At 43.2% G+C, this 22,258-nt stretch overlaps 1 protein-coding gene and 1 long non-coding RNA gene across 2 annotated transcripts in view; one reads left to right on the top strand and one right to left on the bottom strand.

The window, feature by feature from the left end:
* The window catches only part of LOC116533477, a 44,085-nt gene extending 22,313 nt beyond the window's left edge, over window positions 1–21,772 (bottom strand). The window contains exon 1 of the long non-coding RNA XR_004261315.1: window positions 21,518–21,772. This is a non-coding gene — a long non-coding RNA (uncharacterized LOC116533477). The remainder of the gene's footprint in view (window positions 1–21,517) is intronic.
* PACRG (parkin coregulated) overlaps window positions 1–22,258 on the top strand; it is a 589,608-nt gene that overhangs the window by 405,702 nt on the left and 161,648 nt on the right. The gene's annotated exons all lie outside the window — the stretch shown is intronic.

Below are 22,258 nucleotides of genomic sequence, written 5' to 3'. Positions count from 1 at the left end.
ACGGGGCCGATATAGCTTCAAGCCAAGAAATGCTGAGGATTGCTGGCAACTACCAGAATTTGCAGAGATGCATAAAACAGATTCTTCTCTTAAAGCTGTCAGATAGGGTGGCTCTGTTGAGCCCTTGATTTTAGACTATGAGACACTTGTTTTAAGCCACCAAGTCTGTGGTACTTTACAACAGCCCTAAGAAACTAACACCGGGACTATTGAATGTTAACAGCCCTCAGCTGTGAGATGGAGCGATCCTGCCTCTCTTGCCACCTAAGAGCGTTGCAGGGATCAAACGGGCTAAGACTTGAACGTGTTATTAGATGTGCAAAATTCTACACAAGGGTCGTATAAACTCTGACTTATTTTTTGAAAACCCTCTCATTCCCTTGCATAACACCTACCACAATACTTTACCCATAAAATGTGTTCAGTAGGCACGTGTTGAACCTTTTCATTTATTCATTGAACATGTCACATTAATTTTATTTTAAAAGACCCAAAACTTAGTTATAAATAACATGGCTCATCTTCAAACTACTGTGTAGCCATTTGTGTGCCCCTCTGACTGCGTGTGGTGTTATTTCAGAAAGATGGAATGTGTTTTGTCCAGCTGAATGTAAGTAATACACCACATTATAATATTAGCTTAGTATATATTAATTTTTAATATACGAATGGAGTTAAATATCCGTGGATCTGAAAATAAGATTTATTTAAGGTGAAAAAATTAATTTTTTTCACAAGTTTGGCTGGTTTTATTTATGCCACTTACTAGAAATCTAATAAATGTATATTTTACTTAACATGACTTTTTAATAGCATTCCTTTGAATTTGCTCATCAGAAAATTTAATCAATCACCTTTTTAAGGAACAGAACAAACATTCTAGTCCTAGAACCATAAAATGATCTCTTGCAAGGAAGTAAAGAAGAATCCGAATCTGAGTGCCAGGAATCATTATTGATAAGTTGAAAGAGAACAAGTTTCCCTTTTGATTCCCAACTTCTACTTGAAATACGACACCCAGAATGTGATTCTTTCTATGTCCATTTTCTCTAAGAATCTTTGAGCAATTTGCTTGTGCCCTGCGGCTGATGCAGCCTGGTCACAGCCCCGTGAAGCTGACGGCAGTCCTGCTTAGAACAGAAACAGAGACCATGACAGTTACAAGCACGGGAACAACAGAGCCAGGAAAAGACCCCGAACATAACCACTCTAGCACCTCCTCACTAGGAGCAAAACCCAACTGATGAATTAATTCTGAACTCTTAATGATATTTATAAAATCCAGAAGAAAAATGCTTAAATAATTTTTACTTGTATTTAATAGCAATTTAGATTCCTACAAGTGGGGAGAAAAGCTTTATTTCACTTCCAAGTGGACTTCAAATAACATCAATTGATTAAATGTGCACTAGAAAAATATAATTTTAAAAGGTGTTCCCAAGAATTAGTGAAAGAGAAAAGGCATGGAAATTAGGGAGAGTAATTTCTAGGTAATTTTTCTTGGCTGTGTGTGCTCATATGACATTTATGGTGAATGTATGAGTTAGGTTAAGCTAGACTATGCCAAAGTAACAGAATATACCACCGAAATTCAGTGGCTTAAGAATCAGTAAGTTGATTTATTTTTCAGGTTAATAGGCCAGTATTGGTCAGGTCCAGATGAACTGGGGGGAAGAAGGGTTTGCTCCATGCAGCTGTAGGGACCTAAGCTGGCAGTAGCTTTATCATATTCAGCATGTAGCTTTGTGATCCTAGTCACAGAGTTGATGTTGTGGAGGAGGTTTTAATAGGCCGAGTCCGGAAGGAGCATGTATCACTTAAACTTCTTCCATTGGCTGGAACTCAGTCACACAACCACACCTCGCTGCACAGGAATATGGGAAATGTAGTTCATCAAACACTCAAGAATAAGTGGAGCTGAATTTTAATCAATACCTACAAGTCTCTGCAACGAGTAGAAATGTGTACCTGATGTTTATCATGGAAGAGAAGAATAATTAACTGACTTTTTGTGTATAATCCCCAAGCAAAAGAAGTCTTGATTCATGCTCCTTTGTTCCTTAAACAGAAGTAGATCATTCGTGGGGAATATGTTATTAGAACACCCCTAGAGAGAAGCCTATTATCCAACTTCATTCATTTTCCAGCTTCATTCTGTTGGCAGGAGACTATTTCTCCTTCTGCCTGTCCACCAAGTCTATGCCATAAGCAAAGAGATGCTGTATATCTTGCCTGTCAAGCAGAGCTGGGCTATGAAGCTGTTGGGCCCAGTACAAAATGGAAATGTGGATGCCTTGTTGCAAAAGCAGGAAAGCAGTTACTAACTAAGATACAAAGCTTTTTTCTTTCTTCCCTGGTCTCTCAATTTGTCATAGTGTTTTTTACTTGCTATTTAGTTACATTCTACGTAAAGAAAAGTTAAACATTTAAATGTTGACATGAATTTTACCATTCATCTTAATATTGTGCAATTCCAATTTTTAAGGCAAACATTTAAGACACAGTCTAACTCATACGTGAAATCACTGAAACGAACTACACAATTTGAATTTTGTAACTTATATATGTGCATATGTACTTTGTTCTTGCAAGAACAGTGGGCGTGTTGCACGAAACCAATTCACACGTTTTTATTTCACTTCTTGAGACTTGCACATTCTACCAACATTCTACCTTCAACTTACTGATGAATAAGGAAGAATGGAAAGAGAAGGAACTAAGGGTTCCCCTATCTTTCCCTTTCGTTCCAGCTCATCATTTCCTGCTTCAGTGGCTGGCCCCAACAAGAAAAGCACAGGAGTAAGAGAGGCTCTGATAGCATTCATCGGTCACTGTTTTTCAGAATGTCATCGCCTTCTTTCTGCATTCCAAATGAGTTCTGGCTCAAACAGGAAGTAAGGCATTTCAGGGCTGTAAGGCCCCTGCTTACTCTGTAGGAGATGTCACACGTTTCCCTTGACCCCTACACACTGTGGGCTCACCAAAATTCTGTCTCCAATAGGCATTGAAGATTTTTAAGCCATGCATAGAGTCCTTCTAAGTGCAGGGTCTCACAAAACTTCATGTTCTATACTATACTAAAGTTCTATACTAAAAGACGTCTTTAGAGGAAGGATACCGCAGACTGACGCTAATGTCTAAAGCAGCAAGAATTGTAAGACATGCCATCAATTTTGTAGCAGCTTTTAAGGGGAAAACATACTCTATTAATGTACATCTTAATTGGAATATGCATCCTAATTTCAGAAAACCTAAAAGAAGAGGGGGAAAATCTTCAGCTCCTGGAACTGCAGCACGTAACTCCTTTCCCTAGCGCCTTCCGAAGTACTACTACTAATGGACTAATGTGTTTTTAAACAATTCAAACATCCAGAAAAACATAGAGACTGGTATGTGAATACCTGTGTACCCACCAATCAACTTCATCCAGTCTCAACGGTTTTTCCACATTTGCTTCACAAGATTCTTAGGTGGAAAAACATTTCAAATACCATCAGTTCCACCTGTGGGCCCCTCCTCTAATTACTGTACCTCTCCTCCCTCCTCCGAGGTAATGAGTTCCCTGAAATCATTCTTTATCATTCACATGCATACTTTTTTACTCTCAGTACATATATCTGTAACCAAATACAATACGTTTTTCACGTTGTTAATTTTATATAGAACAGTATGATAATACTGTACTTATCATTCTTCAACATGCTTTCTTGTGCATCATTATTTGAGATCTGCATTTCTACGTGTGATTCTAGTTGTCGCTTTATTAACTACAGAGTGTAAATTGCATAAATACCCCAATTTATTCATTTCTCTGATTGTCATTTTAAATGTTTCTCATTTTTCTTTTTTATAAACAATGATTCAGGAAATCTTCTTCCACGTTTCTCTTAGTATAAATAAGCTGGAATTTTTTTAAGGTAAATGCCGAGAAGTGGAAACACTGGATTGAAAGTTATGTTCATCACATCTTTAACTTTTCTACCTGTGGCCAGTGGCTCTCCCATCTACAAGCCCAGAGGTAGTATGTGAGAGAGGCATCCCTCCCCATGTGGCTGACGCTTGTAAAAGCCCAACATTTGAATTCTTGCTAAACAAATGAGTACAAGATATATCTTTAAGTTTGCATTTTTCCCCATGACTAGTGAAGTTGAGCATCTTTTCTTATATTAATCGAGTTTCTTTTTTAAAAATTGCCTATTTCAATGCTTTGCTCTTTTTTTCTGGGTTACTTATCTACTTTTTTTTTTTTAATCAATTTCTGGTATTTTGTTCATTATGAATACTACTGTTTGGTTGTGTTTCCAGACTTTAGTTTTTAATGCCCATTTTTTGACTCTTCTGCAAAAATAAGATTAGAAGTTTAATGTCATTAGATTCACCAAAATCCTCCCTTTGTGGTTTTGGGCTTTTGTACTTTGATTAAGACATTCCCTGGCGTGTCCTGGCATCTGCTATTGACAGCACCATCCTTCACTCCCTGCTCTGCCTCTCTCTGATGTGAAGTTTTCCTCTGCATATGTGTTTTCTGCTTCTCTTGTTACACCCACTGCAAGTACATAGTCCCTCCGTCTCCCTGAAAATCATCTAGCCTGTTCTTAAACCTTTGTGTTTCTATTCCAATTTGAGGACCAGCTTGTCAAGATCCATTTTTAAAATCCTGCTGGAATTATTTTCTGGAACTGCCTAGAATTACGTATTAGTTTATGGGAAATTCCATGTTTACTTAAGAGATTGAATTTTCCCTTCAGAAACAAAGTACATATCTCCATTAATTTAGAATTTGTTTATATTTCATTCATGTTTTTAAATTTTTTCCATAAGGATTGCACAGCTTTCGTTAGTTTCAGGGTTCATTTTTTTAAGAAATACTTTGCTGTTTACTACAATCCTTAGATTTTCTCTATAACATAATCTCTTAAATTTATTCACAGTTATAACTGAAACTGTTGTACTACACCTTGATTTTTTGCCAATTTAGGGATTACTGAATGAACTAATGCAAAATCCATTTTATGCCAATCTATGCACTTGGTTTTGAATAATTTATTCAACTAAATACTTTCTAAAGAGAATCATACACGAGGAATAAAAATATCTTGAATAGATTGGAAATGTTCCTGTTTTGTTTTCATTTTGAATGCATACTAAATGTGTTAACGCCATAGAAAGATTCTGGGTTCTATTAGATTCCTCAAATATAAAGACTTGGGATGTATCACTGTTTCAATAGCTGAATCGTTTGAACGGAACTGCTATTTACAGCCATGTTTCCAAAGGCATTTCTTACTTGAACTATTTTGAGATATAAAAATAAGCACAGGGATTTGTGATAGCTCTGCAACGAGCAATATTTGTGAAACATGAAATAGGCGTTTTGTCTGGAGGAGCCTTATCTATCACGGCCCATGTCTGAAATCGCAGTTGCCTAATGAGCTCTGTTTTATGGAAGCTGCCGCCGACTCATTCCTAAGTCTCCCCATTCTTTCCAATGTCACACAGACTTCGGAGATGAATTTAAATTTCATCATTATCCATGACCTACAACGTGTGCAGTGACCATACGAGACTTTCCCTTCTTGAATGCGTTCCCAGCGCTGCCCCTCCCATCCCACTTCATTGTTGGCTCGCAGTCCTCGGCACCGTTTTATTCCTCTGGTGTTTTAAACACGGTAAAGATCCAGGCTTACGCTGAGGCAGTGCTGAATGAACCCACCAAAGTCCTCAGAAAAAACCCATCCATTCACAGGGCAGCTCCAGGATTTCGCATGCGACGAGATCAGGGAGAGCTCTGGGGTCCTTTCTCCATTGTCCCAACTCTCCCCTGGCTCCGAGGACGCCTCCAGTGCACCCTTAGACCCCGTGATCCAAGTCTGGGGCTCGGTCTCCACCTGGTCACACTCCAAGTGACAGCAGTAATAGCTGCCGTTTCCAAAGCGCTTACGGGCGCCAGGGGCTGCATCCGTGTAGATTCATTTAATCCTCAAAGCCCTAAGAGAGACACGTTTGACAGATGGAGAAACTCCTCAGGGACACTCCGCCGGTGAATAATAGGAGATGGCCCCACAGCCCCCTGCCTGGCCCTGCAGCCTGGAGCAGGCCCTGAGTACACTCCCTGCAAACATTGTCACCACAGCCCTGCAAGGGGCGTGGAGCTAAGCTCACCGTTTTACAGGTGAGGAAGCCGTGGCTCAGCCTTCCCACTCTCCTCTACCTGAGCCTCAGAGCCTGGCTCAGAGGCCCTGTGCCCAGAACCACAGCACAGGTGCAGGAGTGGGTGAGCCTGTCGGAGCTGCCTGGTGCATTAGCAGATGCAAGTTCCAAATAGAGAAAACTTAAAATGAGTTACAAACCTGTCATCAGTTTGACAGTAATGTTTTTATAATTACACATTGTGATACTTACCTGAATGATAATGCAATTTCAATGTTGTCTAATGCCTTAGCTTGGACCTGGACGTTTTTCTAACTTAAGAACCAGAACAAGGGTCACCGATGAGGTCCTGGAGAGTAAGTTTCAGAATGCTCTGTTCACAGCCATGGGGGCGTCTCTGCCACCTCGGCCTCAAAGTGGACAATCTAAGCTATCAGCGTGATAACCCATCTCCTAGGATGGTAATTAACCCTAGAGAGGCAGCCCCCAACCTTTCTGGCACCAGGGACCAGTTTCTTGGAGGACAATTTTTCCAATGAACAGGGGAAAGAGTGGTTTCAAGATGAAGCTGCTCCCCCTCAGATCATCAGGCGTTAGATTCTCATAAGGAGCGGGAAACCAAGGTCCCTCGCATGTGCAGTTCACTGTCGGGTTCATGCTCCCGTGAGACTCCGAGGCAGCGGCTGACCTCACAGGAGGCAGAGCTCGGCAGCTTGCTGGCCCGCCGCTCACCTCCTGCTATGCAGCGCAGTTGCTAACGGGCCGCGGACCTGTACCACTCTGTGGCCTGGGGGTTGGAGACCCTGCTCTAGAGATTTTCTCCTTGATTCCTACCTGTTCATTGCAACACTGAATAAAACTTTAACTGGAACGTTCATTGTAATTCATATGCATTCAAATACTTGGTTGTACTTGGGTAACTGTCTTAGTTTCCTGTATTACCTCACTGCTCTAGCTTTGTCTTTTGTTCCATTCCACACATCATTTCTAGACTAGTCATCCAAAGTTAGTGTTAGAACATGAGTTTAGAATCACAGAGGCCGACCATATCCTGACTCCATCCTACACTGCTCATATTAGTTTCCCGTGGCTGCTGTAACAGATGAACACAAATTCGGTGGCTTAACACAACAGAATGTTCTCTCACAGAATGTGGCCAGAAGCTCCACATCAGCTTCACTGGGCTGAAAGCAAGCTGCAGCAGAGAGAATCCAGTCCTGGCCTCTCCCAGCTTCCAGTGCTGCCGGCATTGCTTGGCTTGTGGCCGCACCACACCAGTCCCTGCCCTGTCTTCGCATTGCCTCCCGCTCCTCTGTGCGCTGTGTCCAAATCCCCCTCTGCTTCTGTCTCATAAGGACACTGTGATTGAATGTAAGGCCCATCTGGGTAAGCCAGGATCCTTTCCCAGGACCCTTAACATAATCACATTTGCAAAGACCCTTTTCCTAATAAGGTACATTTACAGGTTCTGGGAGTTAGGACCTGACATCTTTCTGACCATAGGTCAACCTGCGTGACTGCAGGGAAATTATTTAATTGGTCTATATTCAATTGTTTTGGCTGTCTAATGGGTATCTATTTCATAGGGTTGCCTGAGGCACAGAGGAGACAGTTTACATTAAGTGCTTAGTGCAATGCTTGGCAGGAAAAAAAAAAAAACTTTTAATAAATAATAACTATTTATTTTGTTTCTACATGCCAAAAGTTCAGCATCTCTCTGTTACTTTCTCTCTTAATCCCTTAGTCTACTAGGTTGGTGCAAAAGTAATTCCAATTGCCAAAGTAATTGCCATTAACAGTAATTACAAAAACTGCAATTACTTTTGCCCCCACCTAATAGAAATCTCTCTGTCCATGATCTGGTTCCAACAATTTTCCCAACCTGTCTTTTACTATTTTCCTTGTAGACCTTCTAGTCTAACTAGATGTGTTTGCTAAGGAGTCCCTCAATGGAGCGTTCTTGCTTCGCCCCTTTGTGTCTTTATTCTTTGTTGCTCCTGCCTGCGACAGTTGACCCCTTCCTTTTTGCCTGTCCAAATACTGTTCCTTCTGCCAGGACCAGCCCCATTCTCATCTTCTCTTTGAAGCTTCCCCAATCACCCCAACCCAGGCTGGTCTCTCCCCTTGAGGACGATCAGTGCTGCTCTCCACGAAGCCTCCTTGCTCTTACCATGGTGGCCCCATGCACTTGGGCCCAACTTCATGTAGACACATGCTATGTATGAAGCACACAGCAATGATGGATAAACCATCGCGACAGAGAACCCAGGGAGTCAGATCTGGGCTCAGAGACTAGATTAACATCTTATATCCCTAGGCCAGAAACAGAATAGAAATACTAGGCAGTGAGGGGGCCTGAAGCCACAGGCTTCCTGAGATCCCAGTTGAAAAGCAGGCCATGGTGGGCGAGAGCCTGGCCTCTGTGGGGTACAGAGGATGAGAGTCTCCCTGTGGGGTGTAGCACCAGGCCAGGCTCGCTGCTCAGAGACAGAGGCTAGCGTGGAGTCTTTCACTAAAAGTGAAAAATAAAAATAAAAAACTGCTGCCAGCGCTGTCTGCTGCTGGACCGGGGGCTCTAGGAGTTGCGTGCAGATAGCCGCAAAACTACTACACAGGAAAGACAGGGCAACGATTTAGAAGGGGTGAGATAAATAGGAAAGAACCCGCCTCCTTTTAAAGTACGTCTGCAAATAAAACGTTTCACAACCCATGAAGAAATTCCATGCCAAAAAAGGCAGCCCACAAAACAAAAATTTAGAACACGTATTCATTCTGAATTAAAATAAATTTCTATAACAGTATGAGAGGTCCCAAAATAAGTGTATGCTAGGTGTCCAAAGAAATAAACAAGATAAATTCATAAAAGTAAAAATAAATTATTTTTTGAAAATGATAGAAATCCTGAAACAAGAGCAGATGAATGTGAAGAAGAACAAATTATAAATTTGTTCTTCCTCCCTAAGAAGCTGCCTAGGGAGGATGAAGGTTAATGACAAGATGGGAGAGATCAGGGAGTTGAAACCTGCTCTTTGAATTGGAAGTGTATTTCCAACTGAGAAAGATTAAATATGTAAATTCTATCCTAAACATGGTGTGATAAAACTGCAAAACATTAATGACAACAAGAAAATATTTAAGACAGCAAAAACGGCAGACACCATAAAGACCCACCGGATCGTCAGTGGGATTATCAGCAGTCCGAGACACGAGACAGTGGGTTGATATCTCGAGTGCTGAGAAAAAATAAAACTAACCACCTAGAATTTTACACACAGTTAAGATACCACCCAAGAGGGAAGGTAAAATAAAGACAATTTCAGACATACAAAGATTAAAAGAGTTTGCCAACTCCGCTTAACTCTAAGCAAAATTATGGTCCAAATGAGTACATTAGCAAGAAGAATAAACCCACAGCTAAGAGTGAGATACCAGAAATAATGGCAAGTCCTAAAATTGATAAAATGTCAGTAAGATTTATGAACTATGGGATTTTTGTAATGCATTTTTTTTTTAAAGCCAAACAAACACTCCAGACAACAATGCCAGGATGTTGGAGGGGTTTTCAGTTGTCAGCCAAAGCTTTGTTTTATCTGGGAGAAAGATAAGAATATTTCATCACTTAGGAATTTCCATACCTAAAACCATGCTGAAAGATTTAAAGAAAAACAAATGAAAAATCTATATTATGCTACAGAAACATATGGAGTAATAGTAAGATCAGGCCAGGCATGGTGGCTCACACCTGTAATCCTAGCACTTTGGGAGGCTGAGGTGGGCCTTGAAGTCTGGAGTTCAAGACCAGCCTGGCCAACATGTTAAAACTTTGTATCTACTAAAAACACAAAAATTAGCCAGGTGCAGTGGTACATGCCTGTAATCTCAGCTACACAGGAGGCTGGGGCAGGAAAATAGCTTAAACCTGGGAGGTAGAGGTTGCAGTGAGCTGAGATCACACAACTAAACTCCATCCTGGGCAACAGTGAGAGTCTGTCTCAGTGGCTCACGCTTGTAATCCCAGCACTTTGGGAGGCCCAGGTGGGGTGGATCACAAGGTCAAGAGATCAAGACCATCCTGGCCAACATGGTGAAACCCTGTCTTTACTAAAAATACAAAAATTAGCTTGGTGTGGTGGCGCACGCCTGTAGTCCCGACTAATTGGGAGGCTGAGGCAGGAGAATCGCTTGAACCCGGCAGGCAGAGGTTGCAGTGAGCTGAGATCACATCACTGCACTCCAGCCTGGCAGCAGAGTGAGACTCCATCTCAAAAAAAAAAAAAAAAAGTAAATACAGATATAAACATTTTTCTCTCTGCATCCCTTTGGTCTAGTGAGCTCCAGGCAGTAACATCAGGTACAGATGTAAAGTTTGAAAAAAACAGAGGAGTTGCATCTGCAAAGGATCACTTTCATAATGAAAGACTGGAGCAGGTGCAGAGACTGGGGACCCCTCCCACCCTCTTTTCCCCATCCCCTCTGAGCCCTGCTGATGCTGAAAGGTAGCTGATGCCTCATGTTTCAGCTCTGAGCTTGACTGCTATTGATTCTACATCTCAGTAAATTCTGACTTGGAGACCACTGGTCCCACCCAGCCTCCCATGAGAGACAATTTGTGAAAAGAGACCAGAATCTGGAGTCTGAAGGCCGTGGTTTGATTCTGGTCTTAATGTCTTTCCAGCTAAATCTTACATCTTAGACAAATTATTTGACCACCCCAAACCTTGGTTTTCTCGTTCATAAACTAAAGGTTGTATATTTCTTTTCACAGTATAATGAGGATTTAATGAGACAACATAAATCAAAGTGATTTGTGAGCTATGATGCCAGGAACTACACCAGAATTTGTTGTTACTTTTTGTATAATCCACCCAAGTCATGCAGTGTATTTTTCTATCTACATCTTCCATCAACTATAAATACAATGTGTCACACAGGTCCAGAAGTGGCAGTTTTTCTGCAGTCATTAGGTTACTTTTCCTATCTACAGCCCTTGTTTTCCTATTCTGTGCAGAGCACTGGTTTTCAAGCTGGGATGATTTTCCCTCCCAGGGGATGTTGGGTTGCTCCCCGTGAGGGCGGGGACACTGTACTGACTTCCAGTGGGTAAAGGCCGGGCACGCTGCTAAACATCCCACACTGCACAGCCAGCCCCGCCACAGAGAACACAAAACGTCAGTACCTGGAATGGTTAATCCGTCCTGTTAACCGACTGGGATGGAAGTTATGATTGTTGATCTTTACTCCTGCAGTTGAATCCCATTTTCTGTTAGAGGTCACTTACCTCCATTAGCAAAAGTCCCTGGCCTGACCTTGCGTGTGTCTGGGGGGCACTGACACCTACTGGAGATGGGAGAGGAGAAGAAGACCTGCAGGGTAGATGAGAGGCCGTGCATGAGAGAGAGCTGCCAGCGCTGTCTTCACTTACAAATGCAACCTTTCCAGCACGTATTAAGTCACTGGTGGTAAAAACCTTAAAATTGTTGAATTTCAGTTTCATGTGAGTAGCAGTCACAGTTCACTGCCTTCCCTTCTTCTACTGCTGTCTTCTCCCTTATGTTTAGTTCTTCTGACCCTTTTGAGATCCAAAAAGCCTTATGTACCCCATCATCACTCTCCCGCTCTCCCTCTCCTTTCTTTCTTTTCTTTTTTTTTTTTTTTTTTTGAGATAGTGTTTCACTCTTGTTGCCCAGGCTGGAGTGCAGTATCACAATCTCGGCTCACCACACCCTCCACCTCCCGGGCTCAAGTGATTCTCCTGCCTCAGCCTCCCGTGTAGCTGGGATTACAGGCATCCTGTATTTTTAGGATAATTTTTTGTATTTTTAGTAGAGACCAGGGTTTCACCATGCTGGCCAGGCTGGCCTCAAACTCCTGACCTCAGGTGATCCACCATCTCAGCCTCCCAAAGTGCTGGGATTACAGGTGTGAGCCACCGTGCCTGGCCTTGTCTTCTTTCTTTTCCAAATCTTTGTGCATGACACACTTTGACAAGGAGATGCTGTTGGTAGCCTTGTGTCCATTTCTGGAAGCCCAAGATTTGGCTTTCACCACCACTTCCTGACCACAGTAAGCAGTTACCAAGGGCAGTGGAGATATTTTCATTCCTACCCTTGGTCACTTACCCTGATGCCTTCTGTGGATTTTCAAAATCAGAAGTCGAGCTGATCATCTGAATTGTGAATTATTCAGTCTAATGGCACAGAAATTAATAAGACAAAGTCGTGAAACTCCCATCTGTCTCCAAGCTATCTACTTGTGGATGTTTATCAAGCTAAGAAACTTGCCATATGTGTAGCATATTGTCTAAAGGAAAAGAAATGCTCTACTTTTTTCTAGAAAATCCTGACATTGTATGTTGTGTTTCTGTTCCAACTTATTAGATGGTCTTCTCTTCTTGTCACAGGTAAATAACACGGCTTCATCCTATTCATCTTTCTCTGTCAGCTTTTCATAGCAGTAATATGAATGGTGTCTGTTTACATGGGGTGTTCAACCTCGTTCCACAAAGGATCTAATAACACCTTTGAAGTTCAATCTGTTCTTGTATTTTCCCTCACAAGCTAACATGTTTTTAAATGTCTTTTCAGAAATGATAAACTTGAATTTTTCTCATGGTGGCTTTTGTCCAAACATCTCTAATTGTTTTGGAGATAGAGTTCTATTCATTTTCACAATATTCCTCTAAAAATGTAGGCAATATTATGCCACTTTGCGCAAGGTCAAACCATAGCATATGGGAGTTTATTAACTCTTTTTGCCATGCGTCTACATTCTTCATCCCTTTCTGTTCTGTTAGCCCATGGATGCTATTGCTTCTCTTCTGATTCTCCTTTGTGGTTAGCTGAATACTCCTTACGAAGCTTATCATCCTCAACTGCCATGATAGTTACTTGAGGATGTCTTATCCTCCTTCATTAGCCTGCAGGTTCAGTGTCCTTCTCTGGTTGCCTTAGGACCACATCCTGAACTCAGCACATATGATCTACACAACCCAATGTATAGAATTACAAGAATGTCTAAGATCCAAATGAAAGGAAAGAATATGTGCTTTACAAATGGATGTACCATTGAACATGTCATAGAAACACATATATTTATTTCCTGAATATAGAAAAATGATAATGTAGCATTTTTCATAGGATGATAATAACATATTTGTTTTCAATGTGCTTTTCTTATTTGTTTAATCCTCATGGAATCTGACTATATAAGCAGGGCTGCCATACCACCTTAATGAATGAACTGAGACTCAGAGGCTGGGTTGCCATCAATCTTGCAAGAGGTGAAGGATTTCCTAACAAATTCCAGTGATCACATGGCAGTTCTTTCTATTCTAACATTTTCTCTGAAGCTCTACTCACCAATCTTGCCTTCATGTTCACCTCCCTCGTATCTCACTTTCCTAAAACCCACCTTTTATCACATTTCTTCCCCCAAATCACCAGTAGTTAGCTAGTGTTCCTCAGAAGGAAATAGAAGTATTTAGCATGCCAGTTTTGTACTGCCATCGCATGCGCGTTTTGTACTCCTAGGACTTCCTTTCACACAGCCTTTCCTTCTGAGCACACTGGGCTGTTCACTGTCCCAGCCCCAGGAAAGCTGTTACCCGCTTGGCAATGCCCCTTTGGCACCTTTCTTCACCAAACAGAACAAACGTTTTCACAGACTCATTCACTGCCTGCCTTGTTGGCACCTGATGCACCTTCCCATCCCCCGTGCTGTCTCATGCAGTTCTTCCACACAGTAGACATTTGGTTAACACTCATTACCTGCTTGATGCCACTGAAAATATGAAATTAGGCAGAAAACTCACTCTTGGGACAAGACAGTGTCTACTATAATCCACCTGCAGACATGTTAGAAATCTGTACTGTCACATATGCTTATAGTGTGGGGAGTTTTATTCTTACCAGATTTTTCTTTAATGCTGCAAATTGACGGCCTGAGTGTTTTGAGCGTCCATGGCCATTAGAGGCAGCCTTTTGATGGGACTTTTCATGTCAGTCATCTCTGTGGCCTTCCACTGGACTGAAAACAGTGTCTGGTCTGTACTATGCATGGTAGGAAGATTTTTACATTGAATAATTCATTTTAATTTGATATACAAAGGGACCGATCCAGTGCAAACTTTCATTAAAAGGCTGGATCCTGGAGCCTGGTATAATGTGTGCAGGCCGCATAAGGCCATCCCAGGCTGGTTCGCATGGCACACAGGAAACATTCTAGCCAGAGAGCTGCATCAAAGCCCAACACCCTTCCCTGAGAACACACTGCTTTTTGAGAGAACAGGGCAATGGCACCTCAAAACCCACACGTTCCTCTTAAGATTCAAATGGCAGCATACCCAGTATTCCACTACGGGTGACACTCCAGCCGAACTTGGCCCCAGTGACACAGCTTCTCTCTGCACAGTAGCTAGCTCCTCTCCAGCTCTTTCCCATCTGGCTTCAACTTTGCGTGTGATTTCTGCGTGAGCTGGAACATGGGAGAACATGCAGCACATAGTCCTCAGGCAGCTGCTAACCCTGGAAATACCTGCCTCTCTCCTGGACGAGCTCTGTCTGTGCAATTGCGTGAGAGATTCCAGCGCCTCTGGTCACCTACGGTTGGCACCAACCCGTAACTGGCGGCTGCACAACAGACGGGTGATCGGTGTGCAGTATTCTTGTGAACGTGAGTGAAGGTTTTGTGAAAAATCTATGGCAGGAGAGAAAAAAAAATGTCCCTGACGGCTACTGAAAACGGCCAGGCCCTGCTGCAGGGAATTGTGTCCCTGTCGACTGGCTGCGTTAGGAGGAAACGGTGTCCAGCCTCCGCGGGCCCTGGCTGGCTTCCTTCCCCTTGCTTGAGGCTCCTGCCCCGGCTCGCCGCCTCCCGCAGACTGAGCCCTCGCTGTCACCTCCCCTTCTGCACAGTCCGGTCGGGGTCCCCACGCCCCCTCCTCTGCCGAGCTTCCGGAGGGCCCCTCCCCAGGCCCCGGCCCCCGCGGCCTCTCTGCGCCCCTTCCATCCCCCCTCCTGCGCGCTAGCCGGCTCCCTCTGCTCAGGTCTCCACCGGGAGGATTTAAAAAGTGAAAAGCCGAGGCCAGCTCTGTGTGTGCCTCGCCCCGCTTCCCTGCACACCCTGGAGAACACCCCAATCCTTCTGGTGAAACCCCAGCCTCCTCGCTTCCCATGCGCTTTTCTATCCACCGCGAGCTGAAATTTCTTCCGCGAGGCAGCCGCGTGTCCAGCCTCCCGGGCCCTTTCCCTTCCGACTCTCTGACCCCACGAGCCTCCCTGGACCCCCTCTCCTCCCCACAGGGCTCTGGGCACTCCTGTCCTTCTCGGTCCAGACCTGCAGCACCAGCCCAGCACCTGTGAGCTCCGGCAGCTGTCACCCCACCCACCCCTACCCCGGGCCGGCCTGGAACCCCTGCCTGCGGATGGAATCCACCCAGCCGCGCAGACCCTCCTCCCCAGCCTGCGTTTCCCACCTGGGCCCTGACACTCCCGCTGGCTTCCCGGGAAACCCATCTCATTTCCATTTCTCTAGGAAACTCAGGGGTGCCTGGGACCCTCCCTCCCCGGGGCTCCCCACTCTCGGTGGATGTAAAGCCCCGCATTTTTAATGTTCCCTGCGTGGCCGTCTTGCTGTGCGTCAGCTCACTCCTTCTGTCAGTGGTTTTCTCGCGGGCATTCCTGTGGCTGGTCCTCTCCCTGCCCCTCTTCCCGCACGCGGTGATGTTCTTCCTGACCCCAGAGTGGCCTCTGCCTTGCAGGCTGTTGGGTCCGCCACCGCCCAGGCACACCGCGGGTTTCTCAACCTGTGCCTCAGTTTGACCATGTACGCAAAGGGGTAGTAACCATACCCAGCTAACATGAACGTTGTGAGGATGAAGTGACTTAGCTTAAATCATGCCCCAAGGGCGTCCCTGAGCTAGACAGGCGCTAGGTAGGGGTTCGTGCGGTCCTCACCATCATATTCCAGCAGGACACACCAGGCGGGCCACTGGCTGGCTCTAATCCTCCTCTAGAGGCTTCTGTCCCTCTGGACCTCACCTTCCTGCTTCTGCGCCTGTGCTCACACTGGACTGTTCCTTGTCCCTTGACCCTGGGGACGTCTCCATGCCCCTGTTTCTCTTGTCCTTCTCTTCTCTGCCAGGAACATCTCCCTCCCATCTCCCAGCCATGGGACTTCAAAGTCAATTCAATATCACCTGCTTCAGGAAGGCTTCCAGGCTCAGGGTCCCCGCCTCTCACCCTCTAAGAACAGGAAAACCCACGGAATTATTTGCTCCCTCTGTGTTCCTGCCAGCACCGGGGTCAGCATTTCAGTCCAGCACGTGTAACAATGCATTGGCGGTTAGCCACTTGCTGGTGACTTCTTTCTGGATCCCTCTGTCTTGACAGTCTCTAGACTATTGAAAGGTGAGCAGAGGTGGGCAAGAAATACTGGCTCAATTAAAGTTTTTGAAATTATAAATTTTGGAAATCATGACCAAGGGTAATGTTTTCTGTGCTGCGTTTTGTCTATATCAGTATCGGTTTGGGGTGTTTGCTCTGCCCTGGAACTTCAAAAACCAGTTTCTGACCTTCTTTTAAAAGTAAATCTCTTACTTAAGATTTAAATATATCAAATTCTTTTATTTTTGATGAGGAATCGTAAATAAATAATGTAAGGATTTTTAAAACTTTTACATCTCAAAGAAGACATGAAAAGTGAAAAATGCCCAATTTGCTTTAACACGACTGCAATGTTATAAACATTTTGGACTTTTATTTGCAAAGGAATGTAAAGAATCTTTAAAGACTTACTTGGTAGAGCTGAAATATCACCACTGTACTCCTCTAGAATGAAACATTTGTTAGACTGGATCTTGTTTTGTTGTTGTTGTTGCTTTCATTCCTTGCTCTTTAGACTGTTGTTTTAAATCTTATGTTTTTTCATGTGTTACCAAGGACAAACTGTGAGAGCAAATTCCATAGCGTAGAACGGAATGCCTCCCCCTGCCCTCCCCAGCCACACACACTTAACGATGTCTGCATGTGTTCTCATCCTCATCGGCAGACTTTTGTTCCCTGCCTGAGAAAGACAGCCTCCCACTAAACAAATAAGGCCTCCAAAGGATGTGTTTTTCTTTGCTGTTCCTGCAAATTAGCATGGATCTGTGCTATGTTGTATAGAATTTCAGAGACACATTTTATTATTTGTGCTTGATAGGAAAATGTGCAAAACCCATGGTTTGCTTATTGCAGATACAATTATCTCACCTTTCTTTAAATCAGCATCAGTAAGCATAAATTCAGTCACATAAATGTCTTTACTTTTAAAATCATGAATAAAAGTTAAGTTTACTGACTAAAACATATCCTTTGGTCCAAGGAATATTATTTATATAGCCTTAACTTTTTAATGGAACTTAAATATTATCAAAGCTGTATTTCTAGAATGAAGTATGAGATGAATCAATGTATTAGAAGTTTGCACATATGTCACATAACAATCACTTCCTAACAAATGCTTAGAAGGTCCTATTTATACATTTGAGCCCTTGGTTTCTACCCCGAATATGTCTTCTTAAATCCACTGTTTTTCTTTTCTCTTTAATTTCAGTTTGTTTGGTTTAATGATAGCTACTGAACGTAAATGCCAAATTACAATGGCACTTCCCAGCTGTGTGCAGAACTTTATATTTTAAGTACCAATTTGTGATGAAAGAATGCTTCCAGCTCAATTCTCATCAGCATTAGAGGCTTTAGCAATTGCCAATTATTTTTCTAAATTACCTATTTTAATTAAGTAAAATATTGTGAATTTAAGATTATGAAGTATTCAAGCATTATTTCATCTTTAACTAATTAGTGAGGAAAAGGGAATTATATTTTGGGACATTAAGTGGCTATTTTTAGAATAAAATGCTTCTATGGTTTCAATGGTTTAAATTAAGAGAAAATGCACAAACTTCTCTTGAAATCCTGTTACATTTGGGGTCTTTGCTGGAGTACACCTTGAACTGATTATTTGTTCTAATATGACATAAATTTGTATATTAATTGGAGCCAAAATGCCCAGGAGGTTGAGGCCGATATCTCCTTGACCATTTTAACACATCTAGATCCCTCAGCTACATTTTAAAACCACCCGTTTCTATTTTACCCCCATAGAACAAAGCCTAGAATTTAGGAAGGACCCCAATTTATATCCATAGATCTGACCATCATCCTTAGTTCAGTTCTGAGGTTTCCAATCCTAACTTATCACTGGATCCACATTCTATTTCTTACAAGGGCACTTCAAGAGATATGTACAGATGAAGGAAAATTGGCACCAAAATCTGCCTGCCTAGCAGCTTGCAGCAATACTGGAAGGCATCAAAAGCCATTATTAACTGACATTGGTAACGTGGTTTTGTAAAACCTTCCTTTTGTATGTCAGTGCAGGCTACGATGGTTTCTAAACTGTTGCTTCAACGCAGACAGCACAAACTCTTTCTATAACAGCGGGTCTCCCAGCTTCTTCCACCTGAACACTGCCCATTAACGGCAGTGAGCTCCAGAGGAGAAAAGGGTTAGCCAACAATTCTGCTTGGCTGCTTTGGGGGACAGCCAGTGTTTTGCAGACTAGTGAACTAATTATGCACTCTTGATGAGATCATTAAAGAACAATAAAGGAAAATGGAAACAACTCACAATATGTGTAGACAAATTTCTATATCGAATAATTTTTGTTTGTATTTAAACGTTGGGTAGAAACTTTCTATCCCGAGTAATGGTTGCTTTAAAAAAATTTCAGATTGAAACTTATCCTTTAAGCACAAAAGTATCATCAGAAATATTTAGTCTCTGTGACTACCACAGAATCTCCAATCTGATGGACAAACTCTGCTCTCGCCATGGTGTGGTGCCTGCAAGGGAAGGGGCCAGCACTCCTGGATTCCCCTGCACATTTTCAGTGCTTTTGTTTCATTCATCCATCTCATTCTGGAAATGCAACTGGGAGACTTCTATTTTAGATGTGTGTTTATTAAAATGCTACTTTCAGAAGTGCTTTCCAATTTACTCAACATGCAATATTAGGTAATATTTGAAAATACAAAATGTGGTGACTTTTGGCATTGATTTCTGTGTAGTCATGTGAGTTCTTGGAGTTTCTAAAAGGGGATTTTTTTTTTTAACATCAGTTTACATCCCATTTCACTTCACAATTTGAAGCATTCAAAATGATACAAGTGCATTGGATGGATGACTCAATTAAATACAATGGAAGTCAATTAAGATAAATGCAAAGTAGTGTCTTGAACAGTAATAATCCTATAAATACAAACTAAGAAAGAAACAAATTAAACTTAGTATGGGAAAAAGATGAAGAGGTTTTGATAAGTGAAAACTGAGTACAACTGAAAGAATAATCAGCTCTTTTGTGACATGTCAGTACTATCGCTCTTGAGTGTAAGATGCACGAGCCTTTCTCCCTTGAAACCACCAGCTCCTGCTGCAGTAAGGGTGAACAATCTGGAAAGAAGAAAACAGTGATTGCCAGCAATGGTCAGAAACCAAAAGCTGTGCGGCCCTAAGAGGAAGGGCAGCTGTGATTTTACACCAGCGGTCATGTGTCTCTGGGGAAGGGGATCATTTCAGAGTCTGTGGAAAGACATCTCTTCCCAGAAGGGATGTCCCAGCCTCAGCACTGGGAGCCTCCTGGCATCAGGATGACCAGAATGGGGATGCCCTTAACGGCTAGCCCTGGTACATCCTCCTCCATGGAACTGGACGTGCCCCAGGGTTGCTCAGCCAAATGGAAAGATCAAGAGGCAACATGATAGTTGCCTACGATGTGGCTATAAAAGGCTTTTGGGGCACTGTGTGGTCCTTCATTTGCCAGTGCCACTGCAGGAATGACGAGGAAAATGGCCAGCAGTCGAGATATTTAGGTTAGACATTAGATAAGAGGCCGTCTTGGCAGCTCCAGGAGATACTCTGACAGTTCATCTTAAAGGTCACAGATCCTTCCTCCCTGCAGCATAGACTCCTAAGTGAGGTGGCTTTCCAGAGGAATCCTGGCATCTCCAGTACTGAGACAGACAAAAGGACTGGAAAGTTACAGGGGAGAAAGGAATTAAATAAGCCACACTGACTTCCAGAAATCACTCCACTTCGTGTCTAGATGTTGCTCTTGCTCATAGGCTATGTAGACCTGCCAGATTTCACAAATAAAAATACAGGATACCCAGTTAATTTGATTTCAGATGAACAAGAAATAATTTTTTTAATATAAGTGTGAAATACTTAAGACATGCTTATGCTAAAAACATTTTTGTTATTTATGTGAAATGTAAAGTTAACTGAGCATCTGTGTTTGATCAGGCAACTACAGCAAGAACCACATGCCTCATGCACACATGGTCCGTGTCCTCTGGCCACCTGCATGTGACATGCTGGCACTGTCACATCAACAAAACAAGCCCAAAGCTGTTATCTCTGAAGCACTGGAAGTTAAGTTACTACTTTATAGGAGATAAGCACTTTTTAAACATTTAATGTGGAAGAAAACATGGAATACATATATATACATTAACTCACAACACAAAATGACTTATCCTTGGCCTCCACAGCCTTCACACCTAGATTACAGAATTAATTTTTCACTGGTTCTTCCTACTTTCCACTTTGTCCCCGTACCTCCTCCTATACAAAACTCTCAAATCAAGTGGTACAAAGGCTGCTTTCCTAAAGTGACTTCCCCTTTGGGCATCCGGCAAATGCCAAACAGGCAGGAAAGACCCTTCCCGAGCCCCCTTTCCAAAGACGCTTCTGCTTCCTCTGCCCTTGAATGGTGCCCTGGGCTAGGAAGCTATAGATGAAGCCAGTGAAGAGAAGCTTCACCCCTCCATGAAGCAGGGAGGGTCATTCCAACTCGAGGGGTCAGGGAACACTTCCGGAGGGGGATGGCATTTGAGCTGCACTTTGAAGAATGAGTAAACTTTAGATATGGGAAGCTGGGGAGAGAAAAGCCTGGCTGGCCTAGGGCAGAGGCCCTGGATTGGGACAGGTCTAGTGTATTCTGAGAGCGAGGGGCCCTATTGGCTGATGGTGAGAGGATGCCCAGAGTCAACGAGATACCTTTTTGTCATCTATAGAAACCTTTTGAGTACCATGTCATAATTAAGCCATGCAACAGAAAAAGTTATCTGCAACTATTTTAAGCGTCAGAAACTAAGAAGTTCATTTAAAATATCTCTGATCTCTGCCTTTAATAATTCATTTTCAGTATCACTATAAATCCATTCAACTGACTCTAAATCCCATGCCCATTTCAGAAGCCCCAGCTGCGTCTCTATTCTGTCCCAACTCTGCTCCAACTGAAGATGAGATTCCAGTGGCTGACATACCTTCGTGCCCACGCACATCCTCTTGCTTTACTTGCCAGCCTTCTCCAGCCGCCTCTTGATCTCTGCACATGCTGTGCTGTTCAGGGGCCTTTTTATGTGCACCTCCCTGCATCTGGAATGGCCTTTCCCCTCTTTTCTCCAAGTTCATCCTTCAGGATTCAAGCTAAGTATTGTCTCCTTCAAGAACTCTTCCCTGGCTGGGCATGGTGGCTCACACCTGTAATCCCAGCACTTTGGGAGACCGAGGTGGGCAGAACACGAAGTCAAGAGATGGAGACCATCCTGGCCAACATGGTGAAACCCTGTCTCTACTAAAAAATACAAAAATTAGCTGGGTGTAGTGGCGCGCACCTGTAGTCCCAGCTACTCAGGAGGCTGAGGCAGTACAATTGTTTGAACCCAGGAGGTGGAGATTGCAGTGAGCCGAGATTGCGCCACTGCACTCCAGCCTGGTGCCTGGCAACAAAGCAAGACTCTGTCTCAAAAAAAAAAAAAAAAAAAAAAAAAAGAACCCTTCCCTGAGCCCCGAGACAGGCCGAGGGGTCCTTCACAGCCCTCTTCTGTGGAAGCCCTCACCACTTCCACAGGAGAAAAGCCACAGTAAGGAAGGCTGCCTTTGGAGGGTTTCTCCCATCTGACCCTGAGCTGCCTGCTGTGGTCTCCCGTCTGGCCCTTGGCTCCTGCAGTGTCTTCTCCATCAGGGCTGTCAGCCTGGCTCTGGGCATCAGCTGCCGCCTTTAA

Source organism: Sapajus apella, unplaced genomic scaffold, assembly GCF_009761245.1.
Source record: "Sapajus apella isolate SASKATOON/1434 unplaced genomic scaffold, GSC_monkey_1.0 scaffold82, whole genome shotgun sequence".
Classification (NCBI taxonomy): Eukaryota; Metazoa; Chordata; class Mammalia; order Primates; family Cebidae; genus Sapajus; species Sapajus apella.
This window is presented reverse-complemented; position numbering and strand designations above follow the sequence as displayed.